Genomic DNA, 16,939 nt, shown 5'->3' with positions numbered 1-16,939 from the left:
AATACTTAATCGCCCCACTGTATATAACTGAAACAATTATGCAATGCATATAAGTTCGCTTAAAAGTTAGTGGCGACCATTTGAGCAACCTGAAAAGTTGGGAGTGTTTGTCCCTCCCGTCCCTATGCAAACAAACGCCCTTGCTCACTGGGAAAACATACAAAAAGCTGGTGTTGGTTTCCTTTTAAGGATTATTCAAGGAGAAATGGCACCTGGCCTGAGGGGAAATCAGCGGCGCCTTCAGCCGGATTACTCCTGGCACAATCCGGACACAGTCTTGTTTGATGTCCCCCACCCATCCGTCTTGTATGTAGTCTTTTATCTCACTCTAAAGTAATATAGTCTTCACTGCAATTTAATAATGGCCCAGCCGAGCCTGTCAGGCTGCGTTTGGCCGTTATCTCACAAAGGCCTGTCCACTCCGGCAACGAGCCACCCCATATTTGTGTGTACGCGCGCGTGCGTGCGTGTGTAAGTGATTTCATCCCCAGGGGAGGGACTTCATGCTTGTGTGTGTAGAGACGCCGAATCAATTGATGTGCGTCCGTGCCGTGTGGTCGTAGTGAGGGGGACAGTCTATTTATCCGTCACTGGGTTTGTATGTGTGTTTTGAGCACTTATCCTACTTGAGATCTAAATGAAGAAATAGCGCAGCTGATAGGGCAAATGCTGGAGGGTGTGTTGTTTGGGCTCGCTTCATCACAAGTGAAAAGTTTTGACTTATCTAATTGGATGGAAGTGACAGATGTGAAAATATACACGGCCTCTTAATAAATAAATTGATCAATTGGCTGTGTTCCTTTGGTAGGGTTTGATGAAATGTGACAGGACACCTGTTGTTTACCCCTGCTAACTTAATGCTATGCCAAGAAACGGTGTCACGCATTGTCAGGAAATCATATTCACTGGCACAGTCGTTATCCTTTTTCAGCAGTTTTGACAATACAGTGGTACCTCTACTTACGAACGTCTCTACTTAGAGAATTTTCAGGTTAAGACACGCCAAAGTGGGAAAATATTGCTTTTTGTTTTGAAAGAAATTTCAGGATATGAAAGAAAAAAGTACAATATGGCTGGGGCAGCTCCCAGAGTTTACAGAACGTAATAGGGCTGCAGCTATCGATTATTTTAGGAGTCGATTCATCGATGAACTAGTTAGTCTTAATAATCGAGTAATCGGATGAGGAACATAAAAAAAATACCTTAGCTGAGTCTCAAACGGTATAAAAAAAGAAATAAATGAGGATTTAAGTAGAACAAAAGCACAATTGGCTAACTTAAATAGCAAAAGTCCGCTAGCTTAAATGCTATAAAATACTAACCTTTTTTTTTTTTTTTCAATCATCTAAACAAATGGTTCAAACACATTTTCCCACAAAAACTTCTAAATATACCTATAAACTAAATTATGAATGCATTAAAAAAAACATTAGCTCAATCAAAAACTTAGCTTATTTTGGTCTTAACAGGGAGCAGCCGGATTCACCCTTGTGAGTTGTCATATTCACTGTTGCCACTAGAGGGCAGTGTATCCACCCAAATCAATAAAACTCAATGTTATCACTTTCGAAACAAGCCATTAAAACGCCACTTTAATTAAACGAAACACGAAGCAGCCCAATTTAATTCGAATCTTTTTCTAATCGAATTAGTCGAGTTAATCGATTAATTGCTGCAACAATAGAACTAGGGCTGTCAAACGATTAAAATTTTTAATTGATTTAATTACAGCTTAAAAATTAATTAATCGTAATTAATCGCAATTAATCGCAATTCAAACCATCTATAAAATATGCCATATTTTTCTGTAAATTATATATATATTCTATAAAATAAATTGTTGGAATGGAAAGATAAGACACAAGATGGATATATACATTCAACATACAGTACATAAGGACTGTAGTGGGCATTTCACTCTACTGTCATTTAAATCTGTCTATGCTGTCCTCACTCCGATCCCATCATGCATTTGGGCAGAACAGTTAAATGGCTACAGTATCATTTTCTGAAAGCTCAACAAATACACTAGATGGCAATATTTAGCCACAATATACAAAGTCACATTTATCCTTTAAGAATTACAAGTCTTTCTATCCGTGGATCCCTCTCACAGAAAGAATATTAATAATTTAAATGCCATCTTGAGGATTTATTGTCATAATAAACAAATACCGTACTTATGTACTGTATGTTGAATGTATATATTCGTCCAAGTTTTATTCATTTTTTTCTTAATGCATTGCCAAAATGCGTATGATCGGGAAAAATTATCGCGGATGATTGGAATTGAATCGGGATCAAAAAAAAGCAATCGGATCGGGAAATATCGGGATCGGCAGATACTCAAACTAAAACGATCGGGCTCGGATCGGGAGCAAAAAAACATGATCGGAACAACCCTAGTTAAGACTAAAGTGAACACGCAGAGTTTGGCCTTTTGGCCGGGTTGTCAGGTCTCACCGGCCTGGGTCGTTGGAGCCGTGCCATCACCGGTCCAGCGGTTCGGCTGGCTCGATTCCGGCAATCTGGCTAAAAAGTCAGATTCCTTCACTATCAATCACAGCATGTTGTCCAGGTCCTGAACAAGCAAAGCAGCCCCGCAACATGCTAGCAATGGCAAATGTCCCATACAACATCAATACCTGACTCCACGTCAGGTGAAAACTGTTCTAGTTGCCAAAGTCCTTCCTTTGCAATGGGTCCAAATATTTAAAGCGCAAGCACGAGCAAGTCAACGCGAGAATACAATTGCGAATCACCAGCTCACTCACGCCGGAATACGAACGAGAGCCTGTCAGCACGTCTGAATAACCCAAATTGGATGCATGGGAAGATTGACTGATGCCCTACAGGGAAAAAATCCGTCCTGAGAGACATCATCGCGCAGAGTGATGACTAAGGATGTGCAGTTGCACATGATGGATAAATCATAAATATAGCAAATGTATGAGTATGCACAGAGCTTGACATCGCTGCATAATGTTCAAGGCTATTTTCTGTGGCGCCGTAAATGCATCTACATAAGCGAGCGGATTTCATTTACCTCGCGAGTCGGGGCGTCATGTCCAACAGCTCATTCGGCGCATGCTAATATATGACTGCGCAGGCCTCCCCATCATAATCACCCATAACACTAAAATGAGACGCATGACAGTAAATAGCAGTCAAGCCTTACAAAGACTATTTGGCACGGGAATGATTTTTGTCGCTAGCAAACACTTCAGATGCCAATAAATCACAGATTTTTTGTTGTTGTTGATATATTAAGCTGCTCCTTTTATTGTCACGCCCGTGTGCACACATGCAAATGTCTCTGCATATCTACAGATTTGTTTTTCAATCAAGAAAGAGGTTTTGATTTAAGAGCACTTTTCTCCTTTGCATAAGTACACAAATAAAGCAAGTGAATGTCTTGCGCGTACCATACAGTCGAACGCTGGCTAATTTTCACGTCCGCGCTACTAAGCATGCAGAACACGAAGCGGCCATATGTGCACAGTGTAATTCGCCGTGGTCAGGGTTCGAACGCCGAGCGGAGCCGCCCCGGCATCTGCACGGAGGAAAGTGACGGAAACACCCTGCTGCAGAGGGCTCCGATGGGGTCAGCGCGACTTAATTGCACTGAGGGAACATGTGCGCTAGCCAGAACCGGCGTCACGTCGCACGGAGGGGGGAAGCGGCGTCGCCATCTGCCACCCTGTACCTCCGAAACCATGGGAAGCATCTAGGTTTAGCAAACTCTTACCTAGCTTTTCATCACGTTTGTAAACAATACGCATACTTTGAGGGTGAATAACGTCACTTTTCTTGCCCCTGTAGCGGCCATTTTGTAGTGACCTCAAACAGAGGAAAACGACTTGTTCTTGAGCATTTATTTAAACCATTTTACTAACGTGATATTGTCATTCACATCTGGCCATTTTCATGTAACAACCACAAGAGGGTGCAGTCGTGTTCTGTCATTATATTATTTTTCAGCTAGTGCAGTAAAGACCTTCAAAAATTTCTCTGTTAGCAGTGTTGTTTTCGTCAACAATGACAATAACGACAATATTTCGTCGACGAACAATTTTTTGTTGTTTTTGGACACTGGAGAGTCGCGGGCGAGCACGGTGGCGCGGGATCTGCTCGGCGAGCAGCACTGACTTAACGGCATCGTCCGCTGCACTGGTGGTCCAGGTCGTTCTGAACAGTCTAGCGCCTGGCATGCCGGGTGTCCTCCTGGTCGTCGCACTTGGTTGTTTGTCGCCTGGCATCCCGGACGTCCTCCTGGTCGTCCTGCTCGGACTTCCTGCGCCTGGCGTCCTGGACGTCCTCCTGGTCGTCCGTTCGGTCGTCTTCTGCGGCCTGGCTGAATCGGGTTGCGGGTCTTACCAAATGTGCTACTGCCCTCCAGTGGCCAGCTTTATTTATTTAAAATGGATTTTGGGCATTGTGCTTTGGAGCTAAGTTGCATCAGAACCTAGAGATGTCTCTTGTGAAAAAAAACGTAAAAGACGTATAAATACGTTTTTGGGACACTGAAACAATTAAAAATAGAACGTATTTATACGTTTTTGGGAGCAAATGAGTTAAAGGTCTGTGTTGCGTGATCATCAGACGCTAAATGTAACTCCTAGCGTTCGTGTAGTATTCGCGTTTGCATTAGCATTATGAAGGGAAAAGATACCGTCATCGCACACACCATATAATTGTTTGCATTAGTCTAACACATTAATCTAACTATTGTTTAAGGAGACTCCACTACATGATCTTTGACACAGTAAAGTGATTAACCTTATCCGGGGTAATGAGGCGGAGATGAGAAAAATTGTACAGTTTCTCGTAGGCACCGTCTTACTGTTTGCATTACTCTAACACACGTAATATAATTAATCAGGAAATAGAATCGTTTTCAAATTTAAGGTAGGACTGCACTACTAATATAAAATAAATAGCACACCATAGTTTAATGAGAAGAAATAGAAGAGATACACAATGCCGTCTTATCACAGAAACCCAACGCGTGCGTCACGAACAAGATTGACGCACCAACTCTTGCAATCAGCTCTCCCAGCAAACTCCAAGGACAAAGTGCTTTGTCCTAAAACAAGTACAGCCAGCCCGGACAGCAAAGTTGATAGCGGGTGTCCCATCGGCGCATGAACCTAAACCGGCCACAGAGGGGAAGACCCAAAAGCAACAACGCCCAGACACACCTTCGGAGACGCCTTTGACACGGCCCGCTTCAGCAAAGACTGGACACTGAGATAACAGATTTTTGCTGCTCGGAAACATGTAGCCTTGTTTTGGATCCAGAATTGTTCCTCCGTTCCTCCTTTATTGCCTTGTTTTTGACCATTGTTGATGAATAAATTGTCAACCTGCTTTCAGCGAGTCTTTTTCAAACTTTTGGAACATGGAGTCAGTACAAAGGGTTAATATCACGCCCTATCAGAGGTGGACGCGCGAAGTTCTGCCTTCCCGGTTGGCACGCGCGGGGGCAGCGTCAGCCGAGCGGCACTTGTTTTGGCTGTCGCTGTTCCCGAGTGCGTCTTGGCTGGGGGGGCGAATGTCAACAATTAGCTGCAGAATTGCAAGCGTCCTCTAGAGTCTAGAGCAGGGGTGCCCAATTCCGGTCCTCGAGAGCCCCTATCCAGCTTTTTTTCCATGTCTCCCTCCTCTAACACACCTGAATCAACTAATCAGGATCGTTATCAGGCTGCTGCAGAGCTTGCTGATGAGCTGATCATTTGATTCAAGTGTGTTAAAGGAGGGAGACACGGAAAACAAGCTGGATAGGGGCTCTCGACGACCGGGATTGGGCACCCCTGGTCTTAAGGATGTTAAACGCTCACCTTTTTAAAAAAATGTTTTATTTTTTTTTAATTAACAGTTCGTTGCCTCTCGGTAGGTGAAATTGAAAATAATATACTGTAAAATAAAATTATATTAAGAAAAAATACCCCCAAAAAATTGAAAATTTTAACAATAAAAATAATGTACGGCTTCTGCTGAGTGTGTATTCTCATCACAAAGTTGGCGTTGTCCTTGTAGATGCTACAATATGTGCTCATCTGTCTATGTTCATTCGAAATTGTTGGAAACCTTTTTTTTTTTTTTTTTTTGGACTAAAACTTTTGAATTTCACAGACTAAAACATTTAGAGTGACTGTCCACTAAAACTAGACGAAGACTAAAACATTTTGAAATGACGAAAATATGACCATGACTAATAAATGTTTTTGTCCAAAAGACTATGACAAAAATTAAAATGGAGGCCAAAAACAACTCTCTTGGGCTAAACATTTCACAGATCTGCATTTAAAACTATATTTTGTCTTCATTTCATAGGGCGCGTGTGATTTATTTTTTTTTCAACCAATCAGAACACAGAGCTAACGAATTGCCATTTTAATGTAATCTACCCCTTCAGACTGTTTTTTGTCACCAATCAGATTTTCAGATTGAAGCATGCTCACGCCGCCTAAGCGACGAAGCAATATTGGCGATTGACGTCCTCTGATTGGTTCAGACATGATTGGGATTCTCAGTCAGTTAGCACTGGCGGATGACTGAGCACGTGATAGGACAGAAATTGGACGTCGCACATGGCTTTTTGAGCTCTGGTGATGCCTTCAAGGGCTCAGAAAAGGCGCTCACTTAAGTTTCTTCATTGTCCGTTTCGGGTCGTTTGGTGCTGCTTAACGGCAATGTGATGAGAAGAATTGAACATTAATGAAAAAGGGCTGCATCATTTTGTGGTACATGACTGCACAGAATAGATTCAAGAGCTACAAAGGCAGAGTTGACTGATTGTTAATGTCTGTTTTGAACTAGGGAGGTAAGATCCAGAAATGAAGGCCTTCACTCATATCACATCACCCCCACCCTTCACAACGACGCACCTCCCGCCCCTCTATTTCCACTCATATTTCCCCAACGGTCCATAAAAAGACAGCCATTTGAGCGGGCACATTGATTTCGGGCGATAAAATGGGCTCCTCCGCTCGTAGCTTCCTTAACTACCCAATTTGAGGACCCCTGATTTGGCCGGGCAGCACAAGAACTATAAATAGAGTTGTCATTCTGAAGGGAGTGGGCATCTTTATTAAAGACACGAGGGACATGTTGACATCGAGAGTTTGGGTCCGTCTAGTAGTTCTTTTGATAAGAAAACAAGTTTTCAAATGTTTGACCTTGCTGAAAAGTCCTGATGATTTCCAGTCTTAAGGAACAAAGAAGCGTTTCTCCAGATACTAACGCCGTTGTCCTTTTCTGACCATTAACGAAGCACCCACGTCGCTTTATCATGATCTATGAATCCCTGATTTTGATGCAATAGAAAAGCAATCACTTGTAGCGAGTCCCAAGGCGACGCATTCGTCATCATGTCTTTGACACCGGTGGAGAATTGCCTCATTCTTTTCTATTAAAAGCGCTCATTTGTAAATATACACCCGGCGACACAAAAAGAGACGCACTCGCTTCTTATTTTGATGTATGGAAGAATAAAGCAACAGTGCTCAGGTGAATGAGTGCCTGCCCGCTAAGCCAGAACACTCGCGCCGCACCTGCGTGAGGAAATTGAACGGGGTGGAGCAGATGATGGAGCGCTTTTGCTTAAATGTGCTGTTTGTAAATGCATGTTGGATGTATTTTCTCCTAGCCGGCGCATCCATTTCGCCGCATCAGACAACACGTTACGGAGAAATCCCGATAACGTGCTGATACTTTTTCGCTTTTGCTCTACAGTATGAAGCTTAGCGGAAGGAATGCTAATTGGCGTCTGGATCCCTGGCGAATCAACAGATGACATTTAGGGCTGCAGCTATCGAATATTTTAGTAATCAAGTATTTTATTGAAAATTCCATAAATGAATCAAGTAATCAGATAAAACATTTTTTGTAAGTAAAGAGCAATTTTAGTTAGAAACTGCAATTTCTGGAGAAATGACGATGGGACTTTGACCCGCACAGGTTGATTTCGGGACATGAAGGAATTGAAAAGTGGGGCGTGCAATATTATTCGGCCCCTTTACTTTCAGTGCAGCAAACTCACTCCAGAAGTTCAGTGAGGATTTCTGAATGATCCAATGTTGTCCTAAATGACCGATGATGATAAATAGAATCCACCTGTGTGTAATCAAGTCTCCATATAAATGCATCTGCTCTGTGATAGTCTCAGGGTTCTGTTTAAAGTGCAGAGAGCATTATGAAAACCAAGGAACACACCAGGCTGGTCCGAGATACTGTTGTGGAGAACTTTAAAGCCGGATTTGGATACAAAAAGATTTCCCAAGCTTTAAACATCTCAAGGAGCACTGTGCAAGCCATCATATTGAAATGGAAGGAGCATCAGACCACTGCAAATCTACCAAGACCCGGCCGTCCTTCCAAACTTTCTTCTCAAACAAGGAGAAAACTGATCAGAGATGCAGCCAAGAGGCCCATGATCACTCTGGATGGACTGCAGAGATCTACAGCTGGGGTGGGAGAGTCTGTCCAGAGGACAACAATCAGTCGTACACTGCACAAATCTGGCCTTTATGGAAGAGTGGCAAGAAGAAAGCCATTTCTCAAAGATATCCACAAAAAGTCTCGTTTAAAGTTTGCCACAAGCCACCTGGGAGACACACCAAACGTGGAAGAAGGTGCTCTGGTCAGATGAAGCCAAAATTGAACTTTTTGGCCACAATGCAAAACGATATGTTTGGTGTAAAAGCAACAGAGCTCATCACCCTGAACACACCATCCCCACTGTCAAACATGGTGGTGGCAGCATCATGGTTTGGGCCTGCTTTTCTTCAGCAGGGACAGGGAAGATGGTTAAAATTGACGGGAAGATGGATGCAGCCAAATACAGGAACATTCTGGAAGAAAACCTGTTGGTATCTGCACAAGACCTGAGACTGGGACGGAGATTTATCTTGCAACAGGACAATGATCCAAAACATAAAGCCAAATCTACAATGGAATGGTTAAAAAATAAACGTATCCAGGTGTTAAAATTGCCAAGTCAAAGTCCAGACCTGAATCCAATCGAGAATCTGTGGAAAGAGCTGAAGACTGCTGTTCACAAACACTCTCCATCCAACCTCACTGAGCTCGAGCTGTTTTGCAAGGAAGAATGGGCAAGAATGTCAGTCTCTCGATGTGCAAAACGGATAGAAACATACCCCAAGCGACTTGCAGCTGTAATTGGAGCAAAAGGTGGCGCTACAAAGTATTAACGCAAGGGGGCCGAATAATATTGCACGCACCACTTTACAGTTTTTTTATTTGTTAAAAAAGTTTAAATTATCCAATAAATTTTGTTCCACTTCACGATTGTGTCCCACTTGTTGTTGATTCTTGACAAAAAATTAAAATTTTATATCTTAATGTTTGAAGCCTGAAATGTGGCAAAAGGTTGCAAGGTTCAAGGGGGCCGAATACTTTTGCAAGGCACTGTATATGGTGTGTGTGAGAAAGGTAACGATTCCCTTCAGGGGACATGTCCTATTTAGGGCTGCAGGTATCGATTAGTTTAATAGTCGATTAATCGATTAACTAGCTTGTTAGAATAATCAAGTAAACAAATAAGGAACATAAAAAATTAAAATACCAGAGCTGAGCCCCATACGGAATGAAAAAATAAATTATCTCAGTACAACAAAAGAACAATTGGCTTACTTACATAGCAAAAGTTTGCTAGCTTAAATGCTTTAAAATACTTTTTTTTTTTACAATGCTCTTAACAAATGGTTCAACACATATTCCCACAAAAACGGCTAAATATACCTATAAACAAAAATACGAATGCATTTTAAAAAAATCATTAGCTTAAACAAAACTGGCCTTTTCCTTGAAGAATTCAGAGAGGGTTATTTGGTTATTATCTATTAAATTAATAGTGTTTTTATTATTAATTATTATTATTATTATTATTATAAAGAATCCAGAAAGGGTTATTTGATTGTGGCTTTCTGAAAAACAATTTTTAACATTTATGCACTTCTGCAATCGCCACACTTTTTCTGTTACAAACTGACCCCGGCCCCTCATCAGAGAAGGGAAAAGTTATGTGGCCCTCACAGGAAAAAGTTTGGGGACCCCTGCTTTAACACATATTGCCAAAGGCAGAACAACAACCTATCTGCCAATATATACCAATATTTTTTATTTCTATTGGATAAATGTTTCAGTAAAATGTTACACATTCTCGTGTATTTGCCACTTATTGCCACTGTTAACATTGAGGCTTTGGGCCTCTTTTGATCTCGTTGTGAGTTTGTAAGGTTGTGACTTCTGATTAAACAAACTCGATGCCAATCAAAACGTTTGTTCTTTTTCCCCAAATTAGAATCGATAAAGAATCGAATCGTTAAGCAGTATCGATAATGGAATCGGAATCGTAAAAATCCTATCAATTCCCATCCCTAAATGACATTAACCTCCTCACCTCTAACTCTTTTATCATCTTTTTTGTCATCTACAGAGTGAACGGCAGTTGCGGAAAACCGTTCAGTGACCCGTTGCTTTGGTTAAGATTGCTTCATCTCTGGCCTAATTCTACAACTACGTTGGGAAAGTACGCAAGTGAACAGCTCCTTTCCTGGAAGTAAGCGCTGTGCACTCTTCTAAAGCATAATCACATTCGCGCAATGTGTACCCATTTATATGCAGCTGTCTGAGTAATATAGCTGCAGAGCGTCTTTCTTGCATCCAAGTGCTTCGTAAGTGGGGTTACTTTAAGAACAATCGCATAAGGACATTATTTTAATGGAAGTCTGTGAAAGTACCTTTTTGCAAACCCACGCTCGGTCTCTTTTAACTCTTTTAGTGCCGTTGAAGATGATAGATGTAGCTCTTTTCATCCTTCCCAAGTGGATTTTAAAAAATGCAATGACACAGGGAGCATATAAAAAAAATAATAATGACAGCAATAATGCAATTTTACATGGAGAAAATGAGTTTGGACCTCAAATCTGGCTGTTTTTAATTTGCACCATTTCATAGTTCGTTATTCATTCATTAGTGCTCCAGCTAGGGTTAGGGTGTCCCGTCCCTGTACGTCGAGCTGACTAAATGAACCAGGTTTTTCCAACGCTTGGTTATCTCTCTATTCTACACGGTAACTCCATGTTGTTGGAGGTTGCTTTCGATGACGTCGAACCATCGGGTGCAGGGCTTCCCTCGTGGTTGTCTACACCCTGCGGTTTTTGGGTCAAACTGGAGGATGGCTCGTGTCTGATGGTCAGGATGCAGACGAAGGACACCATCCAGCCTCCTTTTTAATGTTGTCCTTACAATGATGATCTGCTGCATCATAAATAACTTTGTGACTTTCCACCTCCATGATGGAGCGTTCTTCATCCATTTTCACTGGTTAAGCCGTGAATAAGCAACTGGGCTGTTGACTCCAGGCCCGGCTCTGCCTATTTTGACGGATGAGTCTCTGGCAAAAATTAAAAAATAGCCTATATCATCCAGCGGGCTCTGTCATGCCGGAGATAGTCCACAGTCAATCCGGAGCACTGACGCGGCCGGTATTGGTTGAGCAATAGGATGTAATGGGAACAGATTGGCTCCGGCGCCATTTTTTGCCAGACCCGGAACGAAGATGCATTTTGCGTAGTTGGTAACAAGGGAGCCGAACTTTTGACAGCACGTCTGCCAAACGCGAGGCGATAAATCGCAGCGGAAAACTTATTGCCTTCATTTTCATTTACCGTGCGATAAATTGAATTATTGCATATTGCGATAGGCTTATCGGTGATGTACCAGATCTACCTCATATTCGTATCGGTAACGTCATCTTAGACCCGGTCAAGGTGTATCTGGTGTATTTGTGTATCTGGGGTCCATGGTGACATAACTAAAACCTAAAACCAGAGATTATTCGCAGATGAACCCTGGCATTATCTGCCCTGCAGTCTCTCTGGAAACCACTCGGCAGCAGCAGACTATCTCACACCGGATTTACAACACAGTACTCTCCATCCTGCTCTATGGCTCATAAACATGGCCCCTGAACCACACTCTTGCAGCAAAATTGATGGTTTTGATAGCTGGGCTCTCAGAACCTTCAAGAACATCAGCCGTGTTTAGAGCCTACACGCGCCAGCCCCGAGCATCTTCCTTGGTGCAAAACGCTGCAATCGCTGACTTTTCAGCATGCTCATCTTTCGTGGCCCACTTAGAGTGTTTGGTTCCAAAAAGCTCAATCTTGGTCTCATCTGACCAAAGCACACGGTCCCAGTTGAAGCCTGGGAAAAAGCACCTCTGTGCTCTCTCTCACTGTGAAGTATGGGGTGGGTCAGTGATGCTGTGGGGTTGTTTCGCTTCCAAAGGCCCTGGGAACCTTGTTAGGGTGTATAGCATCATAAATACTTTGAAATACCAGGACATTTTAAATCAAAATCTGTTGCCCTCTGCCCGAAAGCTGAAGATGGGTCATCACTGGGTCTTTCAGCAAGACAATGACCCTAAACATATGGCCAAATCTACACAGAAATGGTTCACCGGACACAAAATCAAGCTCCTCCCATGGCCATCTCAGTCCCTAGACCTTGTTTTGTTGGCACAAGGGGGTTGTACAAAGTATTAACACCAGGGGTGCTCATATTTGTGACACACATTATTTGATGTTAAATAATTATTTCTTTATGTGGGATTTTTTCCCCCACTGAATAAATGCACTTGTATTGAAGGTTGGATTTTCTCTTTTTTTTCATTAAGGTCCCATTTTATTTGAATAAAAATATATATATATATTAGAAGCTAAAAAACACATCTTAACCAGGGGTGCCAATAATTATGGAGGTCACTGTATGTGCTTTTTCTGGCAATGATAATTATATCAAACACACGACGTGCTGACAACTTTGTTTTTTATCAACACACGGCGCTAACACTTCCTTAACCTGTGGCTGTCGGCAGGCTGTGCCGCGTCACATGAACAAAACACCGTTGCGTGCACTTCAGGGTGCCTCGGAAAACATCCAATCAGAATATTACACATGGAATGCCATAGCAGAAGCTATGAGGGGAAAAGTTTTCATTTGCCTAAATGCTTAAGTTATTAAGTTTTCTTGAAAAAGACTTTTTCTTTTGTGTTTCTGTGCGGTAGTAATATTGTTGTCTTTTACTTAAGAGGCATGGTCTATTGTTTTTAGTTATGATTTCTTAAAAAGTATCGATGGATCGTACATTACGACATAAAGTAGCCAAACAAATTTATGTGCATTATTTATTTAAAATATTCCAATGATTCAACAGGAGCAACATGCTCATACAACAAAAAGCTGCCCTTAAGCTGCTTTTTGTATTTATTTTCACAAGAAAGTGCAAAAACATTATGAATCCCACATTTTCTGGAAACAAAGTCTTTAGAAATAAGACTTCTTTTAACCAATTTTGTTTTCACAGATTTCTGTACTATTTCACGTTTGTAATGTTACCGCTGTACTTAATCATGGTTTTGCACGTTCTGCATATGAAATACACGTTAGCGAATTCGCTAATTAGCTTAGCGCTCGGCGCTAACTCTTAACACCTCAAAAACAACAACAATAAAGGCTAAACAGTACAAGATGGTTCATGTATTCACCTCTTATAAATGCACACGGGTCTTAGCAGCACACTCAGAACATTTTTCAATTGACATGACTTGAAACTACAGCTGGACATCTGAAAGACAATGAGCAACGAACTATCTCTCTTCCCCTCTAGCTCTAAAAAATAAGTGTGCGGTCGCGCTTCTTTGCCTGCCTGTCTCATACGCAAATTTGTTTTCCAGTCTTTTGAAAAGGAGTAAATCTCTCACTCAGTTACAGGCAGCATCTAATTTTCTTTATTTTTCTTCGGCGCGCCGCACAGCCCGAACCGTTTGGCCGATCGGCACCGTTCGAATATCGAAACAACCGGAATTTTCCCGCGACGCAGGGAATTTTTCAAACAACCCGGAAAATTTTTCCGTTCCCCCGTAAACGTCGATTATTCAGATTTTTTGACCCAAAAATTTTTTTTCAAAATGGATCTAGTCCTACAATTTTTGACCAAATCACAAAATTTGGACATTAAAAACATAATCCGGGACGGTGAGGGGCATAAAAGTTGTATACAGAATTTGGAAAAAATGTACAGTTCCCGCAAATTTGCCAAAAACGTTCCCATTCATTTTAATGGGATGCAACGTTGGTTCAAATTTCCCATTCACTTCCAATGGAATTTCCAATGGAATTTACATTGCATTGATGCCATTGACAGCCAAGTATGTCGAATCTATTGATGCCAATGTACTTGGATTCCATTGATGCATATGTAAGTCGATGCCATTGACAGCCATGGACGTCCAAATTTCCAATTTATTCGAAATGGCAAAAAAAAACTAATGTCCCCAAATCAACCGGAAATGAACAAATATCAATAGGACGTGTCCCCCAAATGACCCGGATTCCATTGACGCATATGCAAGTCGATGCCATTGACGCCCATGAACGTCCAAATTTCCCCATTCATTTCCAATGGCATTAACATTAAATTGAGGCCAATTTAGTCTGATGCCATTGATGGCCATGTATATCAATTCTATTGATGCCAATGTAATTGGATTCCATATGGATGTCGATGCCAATGACGGCCATGGACGTCCAAATTTCCCCATTCATTTTCAATAGCTTTTACTTTGTTTAATGCCATTGACGGCCATGTTTGTTGATTCTATTGATGCCAATGTACTTGGATTCCATTGACGCAAATGTAAGTCGATGCCATTGATGGCCGTGGACGTCCAAATTGTCGATTAATTTTCAAAGGCATTTAATTTGTTTAATGCCATTGACGGCCATGTTTGTTGATTCTATTGATGCCAATGTACTTGGATTCCAATGACGCAAATGTAAATCGATGCCATTGATGGCCATGGATGTCCAAATTTCCCATTCATTTTCAATGGCAAAAAAAACAAATGTCCCCAAATCAACAGGAAATGACCCGATATTAATAGGACGTGTCCCCCAAATGTCCCTGATTCCATTGACGCATATGGAAGTCGATGCCATTGACGCCCATGAATGTCCAAATTTCCCCATTCATTTCCAATGGCATTAACATTAAATTGAGGCCAATTTAGTCAGATGCCATTGATGGCTATGTACGGTATATCAATTCTATTGATGACAATGTACTTGGATTCCATTGACGCATATGGATGTCGATGCCATTGACGGCCATGGACGTCCAATTTTCCATTCATTTTCAATGGCATTTACTTAGTTTAATGCCATTGACGGCCATGTTTGTTGATTGTATTGATACCAATGTACTTGGATTCCATTGAAACCAAATGTAAGTCGATGCCATTGACGGCCATGGACGTCCAAATTTCCTATTCATTTTCAATGGCATTTAATCTGTTTAATGCCATTGACGGCCATGTTTGTTGATTCTATTGATGCCAATATACTTGGATTCCATTGACGCAAATGTCAGTCGATGCCATTGACGGCCATGGACGTCCAAATTTCCTATTCATTTTCAATGGCAAAAGAACAAATGTCCCCAAATCAACAGGAAATGACCAGATATCAATAGGACATGTCCCCAAATGACCTTATTTGACCAGGACACGCCCCCCAAATGACCTTATATGACCTGGACATGTCCCCAAAATGTCCCCAGACCAACCTGGGCGGGAGTAAGATCTGTATCTGTAGCAATTGCAGTTTCTAGTTGGAATCCAATTCCATTATTAAGGCTTTTCTGTCACGTTTGGATCAATTTGTGTCCAAAATATGATCTGCTATCAGTTTAAAGTCACTTGCTGAAGAATTTCACAGCACCTTTAGATTACTTTGTCACTATTTGAATCATTTGGATTCCTTCATTCGATGCCATTCATCCCAGTCCAATGGAATGGGCGTCTATCTTCATCAATGGCAGCTAATGAGATACTTCGCGAAAGGGATTAGGTTCATGCGATTTGTACCGTTCCCGCATCGTAAAGGTCACGCACTGTATCAAGGTTGATAAACCGACATAATGTCACTTAGTTTTTATGGAACTCAAACGAACTTGACTCGAGCCCGACGTGACCTCAAGGTGTTTCCGCTGCTACATTTGCACCCAATTGTTCGTAACTATTGCCCATAAATAGTCACCTCGAGAATGCTAATAATGCGTCAATGCCTTTACGCGGCCCGCCTGTTCCACCCATTAACTCTTACATGCGTTCCCTTGTCACACTCCCGTGATACCTTGATTCTCTTGACTCTCAAAGCAAAGTGGAAGCGCGTTGGCTGCAGGAAAAATACACTCTACCCGCGTGACTTTCATTTTCTGTTCGGTGTTTAGAGGCTCTCTGAAAATAGTTTATGTTCTGTTACTCCCACGCACCACGAGAGCGGCAGACGCCTCCCGCAAGATGGAGAGCAATCTGATATCTTGGCGAGCCGGCGTCATTTAAAATATGGCAAAGCCTTCTGCTTTGCTCGGGAGAGATGCTCTTTTCTCCTGCATGCGTGCACCCGACACTCTGCTGTGATGCATAGACTCTGACACTTTGACAGATGAACAGATTTCGAGTCCTCGAACGACCAGCCTGTTCGATATATAGGCCAGGGTGACGAGAATGTGTTTGCGTCTGCCGCTTTGATCCCGTCAATTCATTACTGCTCATTTCGCCGGCCTTTTTGAGCCAATTAATTCTAGCGAGAAATCTCGAGAACTGAACAAATTTATATCAAAGGTAATTAGATTTCTTTTAGAATGTCGTTACGAAAAGCTCCTAAGAAAATGACATTCAATTGATGAGTTCTTTGCGTGGTGAAATTTTGGACACAGTTGAGCACAGTCCAGAATGTTCTTATTGATTAATGAGGGATTGAAAATGAGTAACAATCGTATTAGTTTTTGCTGGCTTTTGACCTCTTAGCTGAACAATGTGCGTTCATGAAGTTGTAACCACAAACTG

This window comes from Corythoichthys intestinalis, chromosome 13 (assembly GCF_030265065.1).
Source record: "Corythoichthys intestinalis isolate RoL2023-P3 chromosome 13, ASM3026506v1, whole genome shotgun sequence".
Taxonomy (NCBI): Eukaryota; Metazoa; Chordata; class Actinopteri; order Syngnathiformes; family Syngnathidae; genus Corythoichthys; species Corythoichthys intestinalis.
Note: the sequence above shows the minus strand (reverse complement) of the source record.